Genomic DNA, 9,687 nt, shown 5'->3' on the forward strand with positions numbered 1-9,687 from the left:
TCCCCCAGCCCCTGCTTTGGCAGCCATGACAGGCTGAAGAAAAGACCCAGCAAGATGTAGGCCTCTGACTCAGCAACTGTGCTGAGGCCCGGACCTTGCCCTACCTTACCTTAATCACTAGGAAGCCAGATACCCTCCATGTGACATGGGACCAATCTGAAGTTAGCTGGTGGGCTCTGGATGTGCTTTACTGGTGATAATGGAATGCAAGGCATAGCAACTGCCCTGGGTGGGCCTCTAGCAACCTTCCTGCAACTGCAGTTGACCAATCAACACAGGACAGATTGCCCAAGCCTGGAGGTGCGCCAATCCTGAGACTGTTACTATGCAACTAGCAGACCCCCAGACACTCCCCTTGCCCTACCCCAATAAATGCCCTGCCACACTGTTGCTCAGGGTCCCTCCTACTCCACCCGATGTGTTAGATGGACGGAGGATTGGAGTTAACTTGTAAATTAAAAAGACTCTTTGCTTTTGCATCAGATCTGGTCTCTTGATGGCTTTGGGGGTTCAGGGTCTGGGCACAACACTGTTAGTAACCACCATAAAAAACTTACTGTTGCCGGGCGGTGGTGGCGCACACCTTTAATCCCAGCACTCCGGAGCCAGAGGCAGGCGGATCTCTGTGAGTTCGAGGCCAGGCTGGCCGACAGCCTCCAAAACAATACAGAGAAACCCTGTCTCATAAATATAAAAAAAAAACCCCAAAACCTTACTGTTTATACTAAATTCGACACTGGTATAGTCATCACTTTGATTGGTAATGGGCTCCCATCTACGGTGTGTGTGTGTGTGTGTGTGTGTGTGTGTGTGTGTGTGTGTGTGTGCGCTCGCGCGTGCGCGTTTATGTCTCTCAAGCAGGGTGGGAGTTTTGAAAGCAGAGGAAGAGAGGAGGGGAAATTGACATAGAGAATACATGTAACATAAAGACATCACTGGGTGCTGTTTTGAAGGAAAGAAGCAGACAAGTGGGGTGCAAAGAAGAAAGAGGAGGGTAGTAGGAGAAAAGGGTGAACATTCACAATTACAGCATGCATGCATAAAATACCGTATTAAATGCATTACTTTTTATGTTAGCCTAAAATTTAAAAGCAAGTAAGGAACCGTAAATAACAACCACAAATACCACAGTCCTCAGCTACCACGCCACCGGAGTAATGAAGGACACACGTCTGGCCATTGTTAAGTGAAGCCTTTTCCTTGCCAGCCGCTTTGGTTTTTCCCCACCAGTAGCCTGTGCTCTGCCACGTTGTAGTCTCCAAATAACACACAAGACGCTTGCATTAATTATGAAGCTGTTGGCAGTTTGCTTGGTTTCTTACTGGCTATCTCTGACTTAAGTATTTACTCCATAATTGTTAGTCTAAGTATTTCTCCTACCAGAGAAAGGGGTCCGGACGTCTCTGGTGGGCTACATCGTGGCTGCCTGTGTTTTTCCTCCCCAGAATCCTGCTCGACGCCTAGTCCCACCTATCTTGCTTCCCTATTGGCCAACAGTGCTTTATTGACATATACACAGGACTTCCCTGCAGGCCATAACAGAACTAGTTACTCATCTGGGATTTAGGTAGAACATAGGCCTTGAAAGTAAAGTTCTGCTGTTGCTGTGGCCTCTGGGCTTAGCAAGGACATCGGGAATAACTGCTAGAGAAATAAAAGGGAAAGGACTTGACTGTTCCTAGGTAGAGTGGAGAGCATAGACAGAGGGAAGAATATATGGGGAAGCTCAGATTGGATGCAAACAGCCTGAACTGGCTGGGACATGTGGGAATAGTGGAAGAGAAAGGGGAAAGAGGGGAACTAGGCTGAGCAACCAGGAGGCCAAAGGTCCAAAAAAGAAAGGAGAAGGTGACCAAAATGTCTGTATATATGGGAAAGAACCTCTTGGACAAAGACAGCCTAGCTCCTGGGCTACAGAGTTCAGGATAGAGGGTGGGGTATGCAAGACATACCCTATAACAGGTGGTGACTGAGGAATGCTGAGAGAACCTGGTGGCCAGGTCCAGCTTTGATGTTAAATAATCAGATCAGTTGCTTGTTCCAGGTTTAAAACTTAACATCCTAGCCTTTGTTGATAATATATGAATGATAAGGTACAATGTAATCAGTTATGACTGCTTTCTGTTGACACTGGAATGTTGTCTAAGTCCAGGGAGACCAGGCTGTTTTAGTCATTGTCCAACCTCTGTAGGACCATCTATGTGGGGCCAGGGACTTGGAGTCTGCAGTTGGAGCAGTTTGCCGTCTCCATATATTAAGAGCAGAAGACGCACATAAGGAGTTTAGGGGGAAATTTTTTTAGGTGTGTATTTGATGCTTTTAGGCCCATGGACCTGGCAGCTGGGGGAGGGGAGTTCCAAAACCAGGGAAAGGGGAAGACATTCCAGCCTCAGGAACAGGCAGGTGGGGAAATAGGATATTGATTGACAGTACTTATCTGGAGTCCATTTGACCTGTGAGAGATGGATCCAAGTGGATTCCCTGAGGCTTACAAGAGTTTCTTATTAAGTTTACAAGAAGAGATAAATTTTAGATATGTTAGCATTACTGCTGTTTGTCATCTGTGCTGAAATCCGCATTGTAGAAAAGGCAGTAGACTCATGCCTTTGAGTCATAGTAAAAGCTTGGGAAATGATTTTGGTTTTGGTTAAAAGGTTGACCACTCTTTGCTCTGTCCAGAAGACTGGTCCATACAGATTAGCACAGTGAGAAGCACTTTTAAGTCTATACTTAGAAAAAAACCTAAGGGGATTTAAAATCTTGAGTTTGAGACTATGGTAATAGTAGTACTGATTTATAAGAACTAGATTAATAGTTTCAGAACTCCATTGATAAATGTTAAGACTGAACTTCTGCAGTCTTTAAAGAAACAGTAGCATAGCAAGGGAAAGAATTCTTGAACATTGTTCATTCTTTTTATATACCTTAAATCACTTTTTAAAATCACAATTTAAACTGCCCTTCCTCAGAACTTACATAAACTTGCATTTATACCTTAAAACGACTTAGATCTTAAAACATTTTCTTATATCCTTGCACCTTAAGCCTTTGATACTCGGACTTTGCATAAACGTCACACATTCTTCTATCCAGTTATTCACCATGAAACACAGGTGGTTGATTATTGAGGCCAGTAATTGTAAAGTGAGTTCCTTATATAAAGGAATAGTAAAAAAAAATCTGTTTGGTGAATCAATCTCTCTCTCTCTCTCTCTCTCTCTCTCTCTCTCTCTCTCTCTCTCTCTCTCCAAGGTAAACTATGTCTAGACCTGGTGGTAACTCTAGGTAAGTGAGGCAAGAGGCCTGATTTTCACACATGGAGAAGGCAGCTCCAGCCTTGGGAAAGGAGCTGGTGTTTGCTGATGTTAAAGCTATAGTCAGTCAATATCCTCAGAGATCTGGGAAGGATGAATTATAATTAGAAATAAAATATAAATGGTCTATGTATCAATCAAAACGGCAGAGACACATTACCTAGATAGGATAGTTTTGTTGGGGGCAGTAGTTGTGGGTCTTCAGTTGTCATACAGGACAGCGTTTAATCTTCAGCTCTCATACAGAACAGCATGGGCCTTTGGCTGCCAGACCCAGGTCTGAGATTTTTCTGTAGAGGAGTAACTTGGGGAACTGACCTTACTTGGACCAGGCAAAGTGGGGCAACCAACACAAAAGTGTGCACTGTGTGAGGCAGATCCCTGGCAGCAGGTGAGGCATGGTGCAGTTTTTGCCAGTGTATCTGCCATGCTCCATCTGTCTTCTTTGGAAACCTTAAGAGTTCCCTTTAGGAGAGGACAGTTCTGTCTGTTATAGGAAGCTTAAAAATTTTAAATACCGTGTTCTGTAGATCTCCGAATTGTTTGAGGACCGTCTGTCTATCTACTAGGTGTATCTGAATAGACAGACTTTGCCCGCTTCTAGTTACTTGTTTAGGTTTAAGTCGAAAACACGTACAGTAGGCTAAGTAAGAATTATTCTTATAATTAGTTACACTTATACTTAGCATGGCTACAAGGATAGTTTGAACACATTAAAGAATTTGGTCACTTAAAAGGTGATTATCTATTAACTTATATTTCTTAGGTATCCTTTTTATTTTTATTTTTATTTTTTTTTTTTGGTTTTTCGAGACTGGTTTTGTCTGTATTGTTTTGGAGGCTGCTCTGTAGACCAGGCTGGCCTCGAACTCACAGAGATCTGCCTGCCTCTGCCTCCCGAGTGCTGGGATTAAAGGTGTGTGCCACCACTGCCCAGCTTCTTAGGTATCATTAACAGTTTGCAATACGTTAGTAGTATTGTGCTCAAACTCTGAATCCCCAAATTACCAAGAGATCCCATCTGATGCAAATGCAGAGTCTCTAATTTTGAGTTAACTTCGGGTTTCACCGTCAATCCAACACAGCAGGTGAAGCAGGAGGACCTTGAGCAGTGGGGCAGGGAATATATTGGGGTAGAGCAAGGGGAGAGTCTGGGGTTATGCTAGTTGCATAGCAACAGTCTCAGGATTGGTGCAACTCTGGGATTGGGCAACCTGTCCTGTGTTGATTGGTCAACTGCAGTTTCAGGAAGGTTGCTACTTTCTTCATTCCATTGTTATCAGTAAAGCACGCCCAGAGTCTGCCAGCTAACTTCTGATTGGTTCCTTGCCACTTGGAGAGTATCTGGATTTCTAGTGATTAGGGAAAGTTGGGGCAAGGTGTGTGAGCTTGTGTGTGTGTGTGTGTGTGTGTGTATGTATATATGTGGGGGAGTGGGGAGGGAGGTAAGGGTAGCGGGTGATCAGCACATGTTGCTGAGTCAGAGGCCTACATCTTGCTGTGTCTTTTCTGCAACCTGTCATGGCTGCCACGGCAGGGAGATGGGTGAAGGTATGCTCCCTTCAAGTAGCTTTCATAAAACCAGGACTTTACATTACATTCCTGTTAGGTTTAGCCTTGAAAAAAATAACAATTTTTGAAGAAAATTTTTTAATCATAAGTATATCCCATAGGGATATTGGCAATTTTACTGATCTTTTATAGTGTACCAGGATGAAAATGGGCCCAATAAAGTTACCAAAACAGCCAATCTGAGGGTGGGGATGGAAAAAGTTAATTTCAAACTGTCAAGGCTGTCTGCTGAGAAAGCAAGGAGAAGCAACAGGGGAAAGATTTTTAGGGTTAAATGAAGTGGGAGAGAGGGGGCTTGTGAGCCTAGAGAGAACAAGAGGCTAGCACTGATCTTGAGAAATTAATAGGCACCACAGTCATTTGTTAATGAAAAGACTGCACTTTCTTTTTGTCAGAGATAAGGAGAATGACTGATTTCCTTTTAGCAAGGGAAAATTCCTTTAATATTCCCCTGTTGAAATGGGGTCTTTGTCTAAATTCCTGACCTTTGGAATACTGTGCCCAAGTTGCAAAGATCCCCAGAGACCACCAGGAAGACAGACCCACCACAATGCAAAAGCAAATTTTTAGTGTTCATCCAACCATAACAGGGACCCCATCTAGCAAGCTGATGCAGCAGCCTCCAGAGGGAGTAAAGTTCCTTGTCTACTACTAGGTTTTAAAGACAAAAGTTACAGGATTACATCAGTAGGTACAGGTTGGTTTCTGGTTAATTGACATTTGGGAACAATTAGGAGCATTTCTCAAAGTCATATTTTGTCATGAAATACCTGTGTACCAATTATTTTCATTGGTCAGTGTTGAGAGGGAACATTCTGTGGTTTCTGTGGCATTGTCTTGTTACTTGCAGGTGGCCTGTTGTTCATAGATACTAGTAGTTTTCAGAACTATATCCTGGAGACTACAGGGGAGGTTTTGATCTTCCCTGGAGTTGCTTTTGTGGCCAAACAGTTCCCAGGAACCAAGTATCTAGGAGGCTGGGGGTAGGTCTGGAATTTCTTTGTGTTCAGTTTTGGCCCTAGGCTCTGAGAGGCCAGGGGATCTGGAGTTTCTTTGTGTCAGAGGCCTGTAAGTCTTTTCCATAGCGTGTCATATGAAGCCTTTGAGTTTAGTTTACCCTTTTCAGGAAAAGGAATTTTTTGGGAGGGGGCATGGCAGGACACACCATTATAGAATACTGAGTTTATACAAATAGCTAAAGTTTAAAGTGAGCAAAGACAATGCTAAACAAATATTACTGCAAATCTGACTAGACCTTAGGAATTTACAAATTTTGATTGTCAAATATACCTTATTTATAAAACAAATCTTATTCATCATAAACGCCTTATTTATCAAACATGTTGCTTCTCTAAATTTTCTAGCTGGTTGGTGTTAAACATTTAGCAATGACATAAGCAATTATACATCTTAAATCAGCTTTTGTTAACCTTAAAAGTTTATCACCATATAGAGTATATTGTAAACCAGAGTTGAATTACATATATAGCATGTTTATCCAATATAACCTAAAATGTATATCCTCACACAAATGTCCATACTAATCTAACCTATTTGAGGCTTCTTGTTGCTTCTGTAGTCTAAAAACACATAAAAACAGAGAGCTCATTAGGGCTATGAAGTGTTACAGCTGCAGATTTTTGTCACGGGGTCATCTTGAGAGGGTGAAGTGACATGGCATGGACCTTTTAACCTTAGTCAAGATGGTTGCCAGCCATGTGGCTGCTTACATCTTGAAGGTCATCAGCCAAAATGGAAGGGAGTCACATGATTTCTATTTAAAACATGTTTTTCTAAACAAGAGTTGAATCTAAGCTAGCTACTTTACAATACATTCTAGATAAGAGTTGAATCACATATATAAGATCTTGTAGCAAATGGAAATTCATTTGTATTGGTTTTAACTATAAGCCTTTTGTTATAAGTTTGAAGCCAGGAGGAGGAGGAGGCCCAGCATTGCTGAACGAGCCGGCATGCCTGCACCAGCTCCTAGCAGCCACCAGGGGCTGCAGGAAGCACCCTGGGGAGAGTTCTGTAACCCAGGTGCAGGTGACAGCATGGGAGCAGTGCTGAGCCCAGCCATTTAGGGCGGGCATCTTCATGGAGGAGAAGTTGTTTACCAGTAACTGAACGAGTGCAAGCAGTTCTCCGGGTCCCAGGTCAAGAGCCTCTGTGAGAAGGCTAAAGAAATCCTGATAAAAGAATCCAACGTGCAAGAGGTTTGATGTCCAGTCACTGTGTGTGGAGATGTTCATGGGCAATTTCATGACCTCATGGAACTATTTAGAATTGGTGGTAAATCCCAAATATAAATTACTTGTTTATGGGAGACAATGTGGACAGAGGATATTACTCAGTTGAAACAGTTACACTGCTTGTAGCTTTGTAGCTCTTAAGGTTCCTTACGGTGAACGTATCACTGTACTCCAAGGGAACCATGAGAGCGGACAAATCATACAAGTTTATGGTTTCTACGATGAGTGTTTAAGAAAATATGGAAATGCAAATGGTTGGGAATACTTCACAGACCTTTTGGTCTATCTTTCTCTCACTGCCTTGGTGGATGGGCAGATCTTCTGTCTACATGGTAGTCTGTTGCCATCCACAGACACACTGGATCACATCTGAGTGCTTGATCGCCTACAAGAAGTTGCTCTTGAGGGCCCAATGTGTGACTTGCTGTGGTCAGATCCAGGTGACCGTGGTGAATGGGGGATATCTCCTCGAGGAGCTGGGTATACCTTTGGCCAAGATATTTCTGAGATAGTTAATCATGCCAATGGCCTCGTGTTGGTGTCCAGAGCTCACCAGATGTTGATGGAGGGATATAACTGGTGCCATGATGGGAATGTAATAACAATTTTCAGTGCTCCAAATTATTGCTATCGTTGTGGTAACTAAGCTGCAATCATGGACTTTGACGATACTCTTAAGTGTTCTTTCTTGCAGTTTGATCCAGCACCTCATAGAGGCAAGTCACACACGTCACTTGTGGTACCCCAGACTACTTCCTGTAATGAAAATTTAAGCTTGTACAGTATTGCCATGAACTGTATATTGACCTGATGGAAATGGGAAGAGCAACAGTAACTCCGAAGTGTCAGATCATATTTACCATTCAAAAAACTTGTTTTCACACGGACCAAAAGATGTGCCATATAAACATACAAAGCCTCTTGTCATCAACAGCCATGTCCACTTTAGAATGAAACAGTTCGTTGCATGCTGACGCAACATGGTTGGTCACGAATCCAGTTTCTGTCATAGCACTATTTATAGTTACTTTTGCTTTCTTGAGAGACTGCAGAGATAGGATGTAAACATTAACACCTGTGAGTCTGGTTGACTTCCACCTAGCTGTAGCTTACTCAGCATGACTGTAGATGAGCAGAGCCAACAATCATTGGAGCTTAATGAATGTTTTTAACTAAGTACCAAGGCCTCCCCTCTTGCTCTGTTTCTTTTCAGGGATACCATTTAATTTAATTGTATGATTTGTCTGCATTCAGTTTATTCCCTTCTCAAATCTCAGCCCCACATTGTTCTTTGTTATTGTCAGAAAACCTGGTGAGCTGTTTTGAACAGAACTGTTTCCCTCCTGTAAGACGATGTTACTGCACAAGTCACCACAGTGTTTTCATAATAAGCTTGAGAACTGAGAAAGTCAGGTTTGATTTGTATCAGTGGGCATGACTGGTGTTGTTTACTAAACAAGATAAATCAATTGATCAATTTTGGAATTTGTAGAATTCCAGGTAAAGAAAAATAAAGATCAAGGCCACTGTGTAACCTCTCTGGCAACTCCTTGGCATTCTTCAGAAGAACTTGGGGACCTGTCTGTCTGACGTATGACATATACTGAGGTTTGCCTTGTTGCTGGCCTGCACTTGTGAAAGGAATCTGTGCTGTTCAGTAGCACTTGATTGTTAAAACATGGAAGATTTTGTTCTTAGGATTTTACTTAAAATGGCATGTTTTCAGGTAGAACTTAACAAACCAAATGATGTGTCTAATTAGTGTAGTTTCTGGTTATAAATATATTGCTATGCATATTTCATGACTCTAAAATGACTGACAGAATGGTAAGTTCTTAACAAACATTTGTACAATTTTTGTCAAGTCATATGATCTTAGAGTTCAATTTGTCTCAGATAAGCTGTTAGTTAGAACCTTAGCCTGTGTTAAGGTCCTTAAGTGGTAAATCAGTGAAGCCAAGTAGAAACAGATTTTTGGGTTGCAGTTTGTGTTTTGTCCCAGATCCCGAGAGTGGTGCCTGAGTGCCATGCTCAGTGAATAATGAGTTTTCCCTACTATTCTTTGACTTGGCTTAAAAAATGAAGATAGTTCTTCTGTGGAAACTGAATATTTGCTATTTTAAGCTACCTGGGCAAACATCAGGATGCTTAATCATTATTGTGTGAGTGTAGTAAATAAATGTTTCCTTGCTTTGTAAAAAAATAAATAAGTTTGAAACCAAATTTTGTTAGATTTTACAAATTCTCTAACCATATCCAATGAATTTACAAATCAATCCCGAGAGAGTTTACACAATAGTCTTAAAAGTTTTCTTGAGAGCATAGCACAGAGAAATTATAAAGATATAAGAGTGGAAAAATTGTAAAACCTTAGAGAGAAGAGAATTTGGGATCATTTGCTTGTGAGGTGTCAGATGTTGTTATGATCTGTGAGAATTTGAAACCCAAGTGTGCTATCTTTGGCCAGCAAGGTATACTGATGTCAAGCCATTTTCAGGAAAACAGCAAGGCTTTAAGAAAATCTGAGTCTGAGAAAGGAATTAGTT

At 41.8% G+C, this 9,687-nt stretch overlaps 1 pseudogene; it reads left to right on the forward strand.

Moving 5' to 3' along the window:
- The first annotated feature begins 2,081 nt into the window (after positions 1-2,081).
- On the forward strand, positions 2,082-7,903 carry LOC101836641 (annotated as a pseudogene).
- Positions 7,904-9,687: the final 1,784 nt, after the last annotated feature.

The sequence above is a fragment of the Mesocricetus auratus genome, unplaced genomic scaffold, assembly GCF_017639785.1.
Source record: "Mesocricetus auratus isolate SY011 unplaced genomic scaffold, BCM_Maur_2.0 Super-Scaffold_100006, whole genome shotgun sequence".
Taxonomy (NCBI): Eukaryota; Metazoa; Chordata; class Mammalia; order Rodentia; family Cricetidae; genus Mesocricetus; species Mesocricetus auratus.